Source organism: Theropithecus gelada, chromosome X (genome assembly GCF_003255815.1).
Source record: "Theropithecus gelada isolate Dixy chromosome X, Tgel_1.0, whole genome shotgun sequence".
Lineage (NCBI taxonomy): Eukaryota > Metazoa > Chordata > Mammalia > Primates > Cercopithecidae > Theropithecus > Theropithecus gelada.
The window spans coordinates 1,551,574-1,567,575 of NC_037689.1; the positions used below are offsets into that span (position 1 = coordinate 1,551,574).

Below are 16,002 nucleotides of genomic sequence, written 5' to 3' on the forward strand. Positions count from 1 at the left end.
TACACCATGGAATACTATGCAGCCATAAAAAAGGATGAGTTTGTGTCCTTTGTAGGGACATGGATGCAGCTGGAAACCCTCATTCTTAGCAAACTATCACAAGATCGGAAAACCAAACACCACATGTTCTCACTCATAGGTGGGAACTGAACAATGAGATCACTTGGACTTGGGAAGGGGGACATCACACACCGGGGCCTATCATGGGGAGGGGGGAGGGGGGAGGGATTGCATTGGGAGTTATACCTGATGTAAATGACGAGTTGTTGGGTGCTGACGAGTTGATGGGTGCAGCACAGCAACATGGCACAAGTATACATATGTAACAAACCTGCACATTATGCACATGTACCCTAGAACTTAAAGTATAATAATAATAATAAATAAATTTAAAAAATAATAATAAGAAGAAGAATGGCAATCATTAAAAAGTCAGGAAACAACAGGTGCTGGAGAGAATGTGGAGAAATAGGAACACTTTTACACTGTTGGTGGGACTGTAAACTAGTTCTACCATTGTGGAAGACAGTGTGGTGATTCCTCAAGGACCTAAAACTAGAAATACCATGTGAGCCAGCCATCCCATTACTGGGTATATACCCAAAGGATGATAAATCATGCTGCTATAAAGACACATGCACACGTATGTTTATTGTGGCAATATTCACAATACCAAAGACTTGGAATCAACCCAAATGTCCATCAGTGACAGACTGGATTAAGAAAATGTGGCACATATAGCCCATGGAATACTATGCAGCCATAAAAAAGGATGAGTTCATGTCCTTTGTAGGGACATGGATGCAGCTGGAAACCATCATTCTCAGCAAACTATCACAAGATCGGAAACCCAAACACCACATGTTCTCACCATAGGTGGGAATTGAACAATGAGATCACTTGGACACAGGTAGGGGAACATCACACACTGGTGCCTGTTGTGGGATGGGGTAGGGAGGAGGGATAGCATTAGGAGATATACCTAATGTAAATGACGAGTTAATGGGTGCAGCATACCAACATGGCACGTGTATACATGTGTAACAAACCTGCACATTGTGCACATGTACCCTAGAACATAAAGTATAATTTTAAAAGAAGAAAAAAATAGAAACCATTAAAAACAATAATATTACTTCAGTAATTTGTTGAGAAAGGTAATATAAAGATGGAAATCTTAATATCAAATTCAAAACATGTTGGGGAGAATGGAGTCAAAATGTATAGCATTTTTGTTTTTTTCTTTTATTTGTGATAAGAAAAGAAAGCTATTCCTCAGCGATATTGTTCTGTGACAGTTTTTCTTCTGTGATGTTGTTATTAATTTAAAATAACTGCTTATAAGACATTGTTTGTAAGCCTCGTGGTAACTATGAAGCAAAAGCTATAGTAATGACACCAAAAATAAAATGCAAGAAATCAAAACATACTATTAAAAGAAAGCATTTAACCACAAATAAAAATCATAAGAGAAAAAGAAATAACCTACAAAACAAATAGAAAACAACAAAATGGCAGTAGTAAGCCCTTACTTATCAATAATTAGCTTGAATATGAATTAATGAAATTCTCCAATTAAAAGACATGGAGTGGCTGAATTGGGAAAAAAGTAAAAACAGGACCCAGGACCCAAATATATACTGCTACAAGAGCCTGGCTTCATTTGTAAGAAAATGCACAGACTAAAGGTGAAAGGATGAAAGTAAATATTTCATGCAAATAGAAACCAAAAAAGAGTAGGAGTAGCTATATTTATGTCAGATTACATAGCCCTTAACCAAAAAGCTGTAGAAGGAAACAAAAAAGGGCATTATAGAATGATAAAGATGTCAATAGAGCAGGAGGATATAACAATTACAAATATATATGCACCCCAAATAAAAGGAGCTGAATTTATAAAGCAAATATTAATAGACTTAAAGGCAGAGATGTACTTTATATGATAATAGTAGGCGCTTTCAACACTTCCACATTCAGCAATGAACAGTATTTGTTTTGTTCAAGTTTTCAAAGAAATAACCTAGTATTGTACTTCAAGGAGCTAGAAAAACAAACAAAAGAAAAACTAAGGCAAAAGTGAGCAAAAGGAAGAAATAATAAGGATCAGAACAGAAATTTTAAAAAGTAGAGACTAAAGAAAACATACAAAAGATAAACAAGAAGAACAGTTCTTTTTTTGAAAATATAACAAAATTTAAAAAATCCTTTAGCTACACTAAAATAGAAATAAAGAAATAAAATCAGAGATGAAGGACACATCATAACTAATATCACAGAAATAAAAAGCATCATTAGAGACTATAGGCCAACAAACTAGAAAACGCTGAAGAAATGAATTCCTGGAAGCACGCAACCTACCAAGATTTACTTATGAAGAAATAGAAAACCTGAAGAAAACTATAATGAGTACTAACATTGAATCAGTAACAAAAAGTCTCTCATACCAAATATTTATGCAGAAACTAATCCCAATTCTTTTTAAACTGTTTTAAACAATTGATGTGGAGGAAAATTTTCTAAACTCATGCTCCAATTACAGCATCATCCTCTTAACCAAACTCTTCAAAAACACAGCAAAAACTACATGCCAATATCCTCGATGAATATAGATGCAAAAATCCTCATGAAAACACCATAAAAGCAAATTTAACATCACATCAAAAAGTAATTCACCATGACCATATAGTATTCATCCCAAGGATGTAAGGATAGTTCAACATATGCAAATCAATAAACATGATGCATTACATTAATAGAATGAAGGGAAAAATCATGATGTTCTCAATAGATACAGAAAGAACATTCAATATAAATTTATATCCCGTTACAAGAAAAATACAAAACAAGTTAGTTCTAGAAAGAACATACTTCATTGCAGTAAAGGCAATAAATGACAAAGCCAGAGGCATGGCTAAGATGATGGATAAGAAGCACCTCATTTGTGCCACTGTTATGGAAAGGAAAAAAAAAAAAAGCGCTAGTGCATATAGACTTTGCAGGCCGCTCATCTAAGAAACTATGTTCAGGATCCATCAGGGCAGCATGGGAACACAGAGAATAGAGAGGAGTAAAGCTGGACACCAGCCTGTCTGGGCTCAGTAGAGAGCCAAAGGAACCTCTCCAACATGGGAATTAATGAGTGAGAGCCCCCAGGGGGATTCACGCTCTCCACAGGGACTGTGAAAGACTGGGAAAAGGAGAATAACCGTGAACCCCGTGTCCCCCCACAGCCACACTTCTAGACTCAGGCAGAGACCCACCCTAACATTTTAAGGAGGCAATTCCCAAGTCCAAGGGGATGCCCACAAGCCTTATATGCTGGTCCCAGAGCAGACCAGCATAAGTGCCACAGCCACAATAAAGGCTCCAGTTGCAGTACTGGAGAGCACTGACATTGCTCCAACACTGCTTCCTGGCCAGGTCTCAGTGCCAGTTTCTGGACCAGCAGTCCTGATTCAGCATGAATTCATCCAGCCACGACTTCCACCTCTGGCACTGGTAGTCAGCCAGCCAGCAGTCCCACATTTGTGTGAACTCAGCTGGAGGGCACAACTTCTTGTTGCCATGGGAAACACACCCTGGACAGCAGAGCCTAAGACCCTAGCCACTCCTGCCATTGGTAACCTGGTGGCTGGTGTCTGTTAAAGCCTCTGGCCAAGCAGCTCCACTGCTGTGTGAGCCCACCTGGAGGATTCAGCTTCCTGTTTTTTGCAAGAAACACCCAGATGGCAGAGCATGAGACCCCATCCACCCTCACCACTGGTATCCAGGTGGGCAAAGCCTACTAGACCCTCTGGTCCAGTGGACCTGCTGCTGTGTGAGCTCAGCTGGAGGTCATAGCTTCCTGTCGTAACAGGAAGCACCTGGGCAACAAAGCACAAGACTACTTGCCCCTGTCCCTGGTAGCCAGCGGGGGCAATGCCTGCTAGACCTTCTGGTCCAGCAGCCTTGCTTCTATGTGAGCTCAGCTGGAGGGAGCAGCTTCCTGTTGTCATGGGAAAAGCCTGGAGATCAGAGCACATGACCTCACTTGTGCCTGCCACTTGTAGCCAGGCTGGCAGGCCTGGTAGAGTCTCTAGCACAGCTTGCCTGTTTCTGTGTGAATTCAGCAGGAGGGTGCAGTTTCCTGTGTCACAGGAAACACCACATGGCAGAGGAAGAGACCTCACACACTCCCACCACTATCAGCCAGGCAGGCAATTCCTACTACAGCTTCCAGCCCAGTGGCCTTGCTTCTTTGTGAACTCAACTGGAGGGTGCAGCTTCCTATTGTTTGGGCTCAGCAGGGAGCAGAGCAGAGCAAGTGACCCCACCTGCCCCCACTACTGATAGCCAGGTAGGCAATGCCTGCTAAAGCTTCTAGCCAAGCAGCCTTGTTTCTGTGTGAACTCAGCTGGTGGAGGTGTGGGGGTGCAGCTTCCTGTTGTCACCGTAAACATCCCAAAATCAGCACAAGATGCCACCCACCTCCACCACTGATAGCCAGACAGATAACACCTGCTAGAATATCTACCCCAGAAGCCTTGTTTGGTGGGTGCTCAGCTGCAAGGTGCAGCTTTCTGTGTTTCCAGGAAACACTCAGAAAATGGAGCACAAGTTTCCACCTTCCCCCGCCTCTGGTAGCCAGGAGGGGAACATTTGCTGCAGCTTCCCACCAAATGGCCCCAATTCTGCGTGAACTCAGGCAGGGGACATGGTCTCCTGTTATTCTGGGAAACATCTGGATGGCAGGGTGGATGACCCTTCCCACTCCTGCCACTGATAGCCAAGCAGGCAAAAACTGTTAGAGCTTCTAGCCCAGCAGTCTGTTTAATTTGCCAAAGGGCACTGTCTCCTGTTGCCCTGGAAATATACAGACAGCAGTACTGGCAACCCCACCCACCCCATCCCCTGTAGCCAGATGGATCACACTCTCTAGAATTTCCAACCCAGCAGTCCCGCTACCACCTGAACTCCATGGATGGATGCAACCCTATACTTCCCCAGAAAGCACACAGACAGCAGATTAGGGCTGACCTGGTGAGGACACATCTTCTTGGCCAACCGCAGCCTCAGCCTAAGGGAGCCTTGTGGACCAGAATACTCAGCAAAATAAACATGGATACAAAGACAGTAATTTGAGGGTGCTTCTCCAAGACCCAGGAGAAGACTAGAATCGTAGCCAGTCAACAAAACCCACCTTATACCATAATCAAACGCCAAGGGCATCAAATAAGAAAGAAGCAAAACAATCCATCTAAAGGACAGCAGTTTCAAAGACTGAAGAAACATCAGTCCACAGAGATGAAGGGAAAAAAAAGCAGCACAAAAACTCTGGCAACTCAAAAAGACAGAGTACCTACTCTTCTCCGAATGTTCCCACTAATTCTCCAACCAGGCTTCGTAACTGGGCTGATACAACTAAAATGACAGAAATATAATTCAGAATATGGATAGGAACAAAGATTATCAAGATTCAGAACATTAAAACCCAGCCTGAGGAAGCTAAGAATCACAATAAAAGGATACAAGAGCTGATAGGCAAAACAACCATTAGAGAAAAGAAAATAACTGACCTGATAGAGCTGAAAAAACACGACAAAAATTTCATTATGCAACCACAAGTATTATCAGCAGGATAGACCAGGCTGAATAAAGGCTCTCAGAGCTTGAAGACTGGTTTTCTGATACATGACAGTCAGATAAGAATAAAGAAAAAAGAAAGAAAAGGAATTAACAAAACTTTCAAGAAATACAGAAGTATGTATGGAGACCAAATACATGAACCATTGGCATTGCTGAAAGAGATGGGGATAACGGTAGCAACTTTGAATATATATTTCAGGACATCATCTATGAGAACTTTCCCAACCTAAATAAAGAGGACAACATTCAAATTCGGGAAATGCAGAGAACTCCCACAAGATACGTCACAAAAAGATCATTCCCAAGACACATAATCACCATATTCTCCAAATTAGAAATTTTTAAAAAATGTTAAAGGCAGATAGAGACAAACGAAAGTTTACCTACAAAGCCCATCAGACTAACAGTGGACCTCTCAGCAAAAACATTACAGGCCATAAGAGATTGAGGGCCTATATTGAACATTCCTAACTGAAATAAATTTCAAGCAAGAATTTCTTATGTAGCCAAACTAAGCTTCATGACTGAAGGCGAAATAAGATCCTTTTTAGGCAAGCAAATGTTGAGGGAATTCGTTACCATCAGAGCTGTACTATAAGAGCTCCTGAAAGTCTAAATGTGGAAAGGAAAGACCATTACCAGCCACTACATAAACACACTTAAGTACACAGACCAGAGACACTATAAAGTAATCATCCAAACAAATCTGCATAATAAGAAGCTAACAACATGATGACAGGATCAAATCCATGCATATCAATACTAACCTTGAATAAAAATGGGCCAAATGTCCTAATTAAAAGGCACAGAGCATCAAGCCAAATAAAGAAGCAATACCCAATTATATGCTGTCTTCAAAAGACCCATCTCATATGCAGTGACACCCATAAGCTCAAAATAAAGAGATAGAGAAAAATCTACCAAACAAATGGATAACAGAAAAAAAAAAAAAAAAAAAAAACAGGGGTTGCAATCTTAATTTCAGACCAAACAGATTTGAAACCAACAAAGATTATAAAAGGCAAATAAGGGCATTTTATATATATATATATATCCGACACAGGTGTACCCAGATTCGTAAAACAAGCTCTTTGGGATCTATGAAGAGACTTAGATTCACACACAATACAATAATAATGGGAGACTTCAACACCCCACAGACAGTAATTGGCAGATCATTGAGACAGAAAATTAACGAAGAGATTCAGGACCTGAACTTAACACTTGACCAAATGAACCTGATAGACACATACAGAAATATCTTCAAAGACAACAGAATATACATTCTCTTCATGGCAACATGGTATATACTCTAAAATCCGACATGCAACTGGACATAAGACAATTCTCAGCAAGCTAAAAAACAAACAAAAAATCAAATCATACCAACCACACTGTTGGATCGCAGTGCAATGAAAATAAAAATCAAGGCCAAAAGTAAGATAAAAATCATACAATTACATGGAAATTAAGCAACCTGCTCCTGAACAACTCAGGTAAATAATGAAAGTAAGGTGGAAATCAAGATGTTCTTTGAAAGTAATGAGAACAAAGGCACAACAGACCAGAATCTCTGGGACACAGCTAAAGCAGTGTTAAGACGTAAATTATAGCACTAAATGCCCACATCAAAAATTTAGAAAGATCTCAAATTCACAACTTAATATCTCAGCTAGCAGAACTAGAGAACAAGAGCAAATCAACCCCAAAGTCAGCAAAAGACAAGAAATAACCAAAATCAGAGCTGAACTAAAGGAGACAGAGATATGAAAAACTATACAAAAGAGCAATGAATCCAATGGTTGGTGTTTTTGAAAAAAATAATGAAATAAATGGCCACTAGCTGGCCTAATAAAGAAGAAGAGAGAAGATTCAAATAAACACAATTAAAATTTACAAAGGCGACATTACCACTGACCGCACAGATGTACAGATAAACACCAGAGACTATAATAAACACCTCTATGCACACAAACTAGAAAATCTAGAAGAAATGTATACATTTCTGGACATATATATCCTCCCAATACTGAAACCAGGAAGAAACTGAATCCCTGAACAGACCAAGAATGACCTCTGACATTGATTCAGTAATAAATAGCCTATCAACCAAAAAAAAAAAAAAAAGCCCAGGACCAAATAGATACACAGCCAAATTCTACCACATGTACAAAGAAGAGCTCATAGCATTCCTACTGAAGCTATTCAAAATAATTTTGAGGAGAAGGGACTCCTCCCCAACTCATTCTATGAGGCCAGCATCATCCTGATACCAAAACCAGGTAGAGACACAACAAAAAAGACAACTTCAGGCTGACAATCTTGATGAATATAGATGCAAAACTCTTCAACATAATGCTAGCAACTGAATCTAGCAGTGAATCAGAAAGCTAATCCACCATAATCAGGTAGTTTTCATCCCTGCGCATCCAAGATTGGTTCACCATATGCACATCAATAAATGTGATTCATCACACAAACAGGACTAAAAACAAAGCCAGATGATTTTCTCAATAGATTCAGAAAAGGCTTTTGATAAAAATTCAACATCCATTCATATTCAAAAGCCCTCAATAAACTAAGCATTGAAGGAGCATACTCTAAAATAATAAGAGCCATCTACAACAAACCCACAGCAAACATCATACCGAATGGGGAAAAGTTGGAAGTATTTTCCTTGAAAACTGGAACAAGACAAGGATGCCTACTCCCATCACTCCTATTCAACATCGTATTGGATTTCCTGGCTTGAGCAATTAGGCATGAGAGAGAAACAATAGGCATCCAAACAAGAAGAGAGAAGGTCAAACTATCCCTGTTTGCAGACAATATGATTCTGTATCTAGAAAACTCTATAGCCTCTGCCCCGAAACTCCTTGAGTTGATAATCAACTTCAGCAAAGTTTCAGGATACAAGATAAATGTACAAAAATTAGTAGCATTTCTATACACTAACAGTACCCAAGCCAAGAGGCAAATCAGGAACACAATCCCACTCACAATTGCCACAACATAATAAAAGACTTAGGAATACAGCTAACTAGATAGGTGAAAGATCTCTACTATGAGAATTAAAAAACACTCCTCAAAGAAATCAGAGATGAGCCAAACAATTGGAAGAACATTCCATGCTCATGGAAGGGAAGAATCAATATTGTTCAATTGGCCATACATCTCAAAGCAATTTACAGATTCAATTTTATTCCTATCAAACTACCAGTGATATTTTTCACAGAAATGGAAAGAACTATTCAAAAATTCATATGGAGCTAATAAAAGAGCCTGAATACACAAGGCAATCCTTCCTAGGCAAAAAGAGCAAAGCTGAAGGAATCACATTGACCGACTTCAAATTGTACTACAAGGATACAGTAATCAAAACAGCATGGAACTGATACCAAAACAGACACGTAGACCAATGGAACAGAATAGTGAGCCCAGAAATAAAGCCACACACCTACAACCATTGGATCTTTGACAAATCTGACAGAAAAAAGCAAGAGGGAAAAGACTCCCTATTAAATTAATGGTTCTGGGATAACTGGTTAGCCATATGAAGAAGACTGAAATTAGACTTATGCCATATATAAAATCTATATGCCAGGAAGCTGAGGCAGGAGAATCACTTGAACCTGGGAGGCGGGGTTTGCAGTGAGCCAAGATCGCACCACTGCACTCCAGCCTAGCAACAGAGTGAGACTCCGTCTCAAAAACAAACAAACAAACAAATATATAAATATCAACTCAAGGTGGATTAAAGACCAAAATGTAAAACTCTAAAACTATAAAAACCCTGGAAGATACCCTAGGAAATATCATTTTGGACATAGGAACTGGCAAAGGTTTTTTGAAAAAAACACTAAAAGCAAAAGTTGAAAAATAAGACCTAATTAAACCTAAGAACTTCTGCATAGCAAAAGAAACTATCAACAGAGTAAATAGGCAACCTGCAGAATGGAAGAAAATATTTACAAACTATATGTGTGACAATGGCCTAATATACAAAATCTACAAGGAACTTAAACAAACGTACAAGCAAAAATCAAACAACCAACCTCACTAAAAAGTGGGAAAAGGACATAAACAGACACATTTCAAAAGAAGACATACATATGGCCAACAAGCATATGAAAAAATGCTCATCATGACTAATCACTAGAGAAATGCATATCAAAGCAACAATGAGATACCATCTCACACTAGTCAGAATAGCTATTATTAAACAGTTAAAAAATAACAGATGCTGGTGAGGTTGTAGACAAAAGGGAACATTTATACACTGCTGGTGGGAGTGTAAATTAGTTCAACCACTGTGAAAAGCAGTGTCGTGATTCCTCAAAGAATGAAAAACAGAACTACCATTTGACCCAGCAATCCCACTATTGGATATAAACCCAAATATATATAAATCTTTCTACCACGAAGACACATACAAGCATGTGCTCATTGTAGCACTATTCACAGTAGGAAAGGCATGAAATCAGCCAAAATGCTCATCTACTGCAGACTGGATAAAGAAAATGTGGTACATATACATGATGGAATACTAAACATTCATTTAAAAAAAGTGAAATCATGTCCTTTTCAGGAACATAAATGGAATCAGAGGCCATTATCCTTAACAAATTAACACAGGAACAGAAAACCAAACCTACATTTTCACTTATAATTGGGAGCTAAATAATGATAACCCATGGGCAGAAAGAGGGGAACAACACACCCTGAGGCCTGCTTGAAGGAGGAGGGTGGGAGGAGAAAGAGGCCCAGAGAAAAAAATCTTTGGGTACTGTGCTTAGTACCCAGGCGACAAAATAATCTGTACACCAAAACTCCAAGTCACGAGTTTACCTGTATAAAAAACCTGAACCTAAAACAAAAATTAAAATATTCAAATATAAATAAGTAAATAAATAAAATGACAAACAAACAGCTAACATCATGTTGAATGAGGAAAAGTTGAATGCTTTTTTTCTAAAATCCAAGAGAAGGCAAGGATGTCCATTCTCGCCACTTCTACTCAACATGGTACTGGGAGCCATAGGTAGAACAATTACACAAGAGAAAGAAATAAAGGGCATTCAAATCGGACAGGAGGAAGTCTTTTTTTGCAATAACGTGATCTTATATGTATAAAATCCTATAGACTCCATGAAAGAAAAATAATTGGTAGTATTGATAAATTAATTCAGTAAAACCTCAAGTTACAAATTTAATGTACAATAATTAGTAGTGTTTCTATACAGCAACAGCAAACTATCTGAAAAAGAAATCTGTGCCTTTTATAATAGCTACAAAAATTTCAAAACATTTTCAAAAAATACCTAGAAATAAATTTAACCAAGGAGGTGAAAGATCTCTACAGTAAAAAATAATAAAACATGGATGAAAGAAATTGAAGAGGATACTAATAAATGTAAAGTTAACTCATGCTCATCGATTTGTAGAATTAATGTTGTTAAAATGTCCATACTACCGAAAGCGATGTACAGATGCAATGCAATCTCTATCAAAATACTAAGGACTTTCTTCACGGAAGTAAAACATATATATTTTTATATAAATATATATATTATATGTATATTATGTATTATAATAAGTAATATATATAATATATTATATATACCATATTATATATATTTATATTTTGCATATATAGTATATATACAAATATATATTTGTATATAATCTATATGCAAATATATAAATATATTTGTACAGTATATAAATACATATTTATATATAATATATAATAATATAGTATATATAATATATATAAAATATATATATCCTAAATTTGTAAAGAACCACATGATTCCGAACAGCAAAAGCACTCTCGAGCACAAAGAACAAAGCTAAATGCATTACACTACCTGGCTTTTAAATTTTCTACAAAGCAATAGTAAACAAAATAGCATAGTACTGACATGAAAACAGATCCATAGACTGATGGAGGAGAATAGAGACCCCAAAAATGAATCCATACAATGATAGCCAACTAGTTTTTGACATATGTACCAAGAACACATATTGGGGAACGGAAAGTCTCTGCAATAAACGGTGCTGGAAAAACCGAATATCCACAAGCAGAAGAAAGAAACTAGGTGCCTATCTCTCCCAACATATAAAAATCAACTCAAAATGAATTAAAGACTTGAATATAAAACAGGAAACTAAGAAGATACTAGAAGAAAACACAGGGGAAACAATTCATGATATTGGTTTGGGAAAGAATTTTTCAAATAAGACCTCAAAAGCACAAGCAACCAAAGCTAAAATAGTAGATGAATGGGATAACATCAAGCCAAAAAGCTTTTACATGTTAAAGGAAACAATCAGTAGAATGAAGAAATAACCTATAGAATGAAGAAATATTCACGAGCTATGCATCTGACAAGAGATTAATATGAACCTATGTAATCAATTCAAGCAACTCAATAGGAAGCACATCAATAATCAAGTAAAAACATGGGCAAAAGATTCGAAGAGACATTTCTTAAAAGGAGTCACACAAATGGGCAGTAAGTATATGAAAAAAGGCTCAACATCTCTAAGCACCAGGGAAATGCAAATCAACACCACAGTGAGCTATCCCCTCATCCCAGTTAGAACAGTTATTATTTAAAAAATAAAATTAAAAGACAAGAAATTGGCCTGTCATGGTGGCTCATGCCTGTAATCCCAGCATTTTGGGAGGCCAAGGAGGGCAGATCACTTAATGCCAGGAGTTCAAGAACAGCCTGGCCAACATGATGAAACCCCGTCTCTACTAACAATACAAAAAATTAGCTGGGCATGGTGGCGCATGCCTCTGGTCCCAGCTACTCAGGAGGCTGAGGCACAAGAATTGCTTGAACCGGGGAGGCAGATGTTGCAGTAAGCCGAGGTTGCATCACTGCACTCCAGCCTGGGTGCCAGAGGAAGGCTCTGCCAAAAAAAAAAAAAAAAAAAAAAGACAAGAAATAACATATGCTGGTGAGGATGTGGAGAAAAGCGAACTGTTATACACTGCTATACACTTGGTGTACTACTATATTATCCAGCAATCCCACTGCTAGATCCCCCCCCCAAAAAAATGATCAACATATCAAAGAGTTCAGATCCCCATGTTTATTGCAACACTATTTGCAATAGCTGAAATATGGAATCAACTTAAGTGCTCATCAACAGATGAAACAGGAATGAAAACATGGTATATATACACAATGGAATGCTATTCAATCTTTAAAAAGAATGAAACCCTGTCATTTGCAACAATGTGGACAAACCTTGAGGATTTTATGTTAAGTGAAGTAATCCAAGCACAGAACGAGAACTACCACATGATCTCAGGCATATGCGGCATCTAAAAAAGTTGACCTCAGAGAGAGTTTAGTAGTGGCTATCAGAAACTGAGGAGACTAGTGGCAAGGGGGAGGGGAGCAGGTTGCTCAACAGCTACAAAGTTACACTTATATAGGATAAATAATTTCTGATGATCTACTGCACAGTAAGTTGAGTATAGTCAACAATAATGTATTGTGTACTTTAAAAGAGCTAGAAGAGAGGATTTTGGATGTTCTCACCACCAAGAAATGAAAAATGCTTCAGGTGATAGATATATGCTAATTATGCTGATTTGATCTTTACATTACATATATGTATCAAAACATCACACTGTATCCCATTAATATGTGCAATTATACATCAATTTAAAACAAAATAAAATGTATTTTATCAAAATTTTAGAACTTCAACCAGCAAGTTTGAATCCCCTATTCCCACTTTTGGTCAGCCCTACAGTGTATACCGACCAGGCTGGCCTGGGGCTGCTGTTAGAGGAAAGAAAGAAACATCCGGACTTGGAATGAACAGATCTGGAAGGAATCCTAAATTTTCCAATAAAGTCTCTGTATTCCTTTCATCCTGGTCCCTACCAAGGAAGCAGTCTAGAGGAGATGATCCTTTTCTAAGAACAGCAACATTCAGTAAATAAACTGCCTTACTACTGTGTGTGGATCAAGAGATGGTGAGGGAAGTAGAGTCAGTAATATTTTTGAATCAATTATGAGAAGGCCACCATGCTATTGCTCAGTAATATTAGATGCCCATGGACAGTAAGACTCATCTTTATTATTAGGTCATTACTGAGTGGCTTTTGCAATAACATACACCATTGGCAGAATAAAAATATTCTCTAACGCAAAAACATAACATGGATTACTTTTAAGGGGCAAAATAATGTGCTTGATCAGACTGGAATAGCAACATTGTAATCTGAAAAAAGCTCAACAGTGGTGAGGCATATTCAAAAGCCCCAAGAGGAGAGTCAACAGTCAGATCAATCAGAGTTGAGAGGTTGCCACAACTTTTATAATGTCTCCACGCCATGAAACACATGTGTCAGCTTTTGTCAGGAGTCACAGATCTGGCATGCAGCAGGAGATTCTGCATTGGATATATAAAGTCAGGCTCAATCTTCCCCTTGATTAGTCTCATCGGAGAATGAGCCCTTGCCATGGGTCTGTATATGAGGAATCCAGGCAGTTCAATAAGTAGTCAAGATTTGTTTCCACATGCCGTGGTCCCAAAAAAAGAGTCTTTAATCTGCCAGACTAGTTTTCCAAGTGACATACCAAAAGGCTGGACCTTTGGCAGTGTCCCAAGAATTGGGTTCTGACCATTAAGCAGAGAAACCAAGTCCTCTTTTTATTTCTGCATAGCTGGTTCAGAGGTTGAACAGACACAAGAGCAAGTGAACACCATCTGTTTTCAACTTAGCCAATCCTTCACTGAGGCAAGCCCAGATATTTAGGGAAACCTCGGTAAACAGGGTCCAATTGAACTAGTAGTGTTGTTTCAAGCAGGAGAGTAAAAGGTTAAGTTTCCCCCAGAGAGATAGTCGCCACTCTAACATATAAAGCAGAGATGCTGAAGAAATTCGAGTTGATGCCATCGCCCACCCACCAACCCACTCCCGCATTTCTGACCTGGGGCTAGGATCGCAGCGCCAGGGACCCAGACCCTGGGATTGATCGCACAGAGCCATGATCCGGAGAGTGCACTGGGGATGAGACGGAATCTCGGGGCCACTCGAGAGCTTGAACCATGCATCCACAGTCCATCGTGACTGCATGTGGAGTGGTTATTTGGCCTGGGAACAGCTGGAGAGAGCGGGGAGCGACTGGCTCTTCACTGGCGCGCCCTGGGGGAACCCGCCCAAGTTGCCCTCCTCCCCCAGACTGCCCTCCCAGCCTCGAAGACGGCAACCCAGCGCCCGCTGCTCCCTGGACTCTGGGCAAAGCCAAGACTCAGGCCTGCTTCAGGTTTGAGAGCCCAAACGACTCAGAGGGTGAGGAAACTGACCTTGTGACAGTAGAGAAGAGGCAGAGTGGGTATACAGAAGTTGATCACCATCGTGGTTCGAGTCGACCGTCTGAACCCCTGCATGAAACACTTCCACACCTCCATCTACCAGCAACAACACAACTGCGCTGCCCGTGTTTCTCCAGAAAGCTGCTCCCAAGAAGAGGCTCCAGAGAGGGGTCTCCAAGAAGAGGCTCTGGAGGGAGATGCTCCAGGGAAAAGGGAAGACGAGGAGGATGAGGGGATTGTGAGCCCCTCGCCTTTAGAAAGCAAGGCTGCCCAGTCCTGCCAGTTCTGACACTGAGGATGTGACCAAAAGGAAGGGCCACAACTTCCTGCAGCGCAAGAGGTGGAATGACCTGCGCATTCTCAGTTCTTGGCCCTGAGGGACCAGGTACCCACCTTGGCCAGCTGCTCTAAGGTCCCCACGGTAGTGATCCTAAGCAAGGCCTTGAGATACTTGCAAGACCTAGCATGAGCCGAGAAAAAGATGTCTATGGAGAAAAGGCAGCTCCGACGCCAGCAACAGCAATTGCAGAAATGAATTGCATACCTCAGTGGCTACTAACTGACCAAAAAGCCTGACTGTTCTATCTTACAAAGACACAAGTTTATTTTTTGACCTCCCTTTCCCCTTTAGTAATTTTCACATTTTTGTTATGACGGGACAGTCTGTGCAGTAGGTCCCAGAATGCATTGCAGCCGGTACACACACAATAAGGGCTTGCATTCTTGGAAACCTTGAAACGCAGCTCTTTCTCTCCCCTGACTCATGCTGTGTCTTCTCTGGCGCCTTTGGCTTCTCAGCAGGTAGCTTAATGAGGAGATGTGGGGTCTGTTTACCTCACTAGTTTCGAAGGAAAGGCTGACAGATATTATGCAACACGTGGTGTATGTTGTCCGGGGTTCCAGCCTGCATGAAATCTCACACTCGGCGTGAGCCTTAGGCTAGGACAGAATGCTCCCTGGTATCTCTGGGGTGATGCAAGGACAGCTGGGCCTGGACAGCGCTCTCCCTGTGACTTTTTTTTTCCA

At 39.7% G+C, this 16,002-nt stretch overlaps 1 pseudogene; it reads left to right on the forward strand.

Annotated features, from left to right (window-relative positions):
• The first annotated feature begins 14,667 nt into the window (after nucleotides 1-14,667).
• Nucleotides 14,668-15,535, forward strand: LOC112616597 (annotated as a pseudogene).
• Nucleotides 15,536-16,002: the final 467 nt, after the last annotated feature.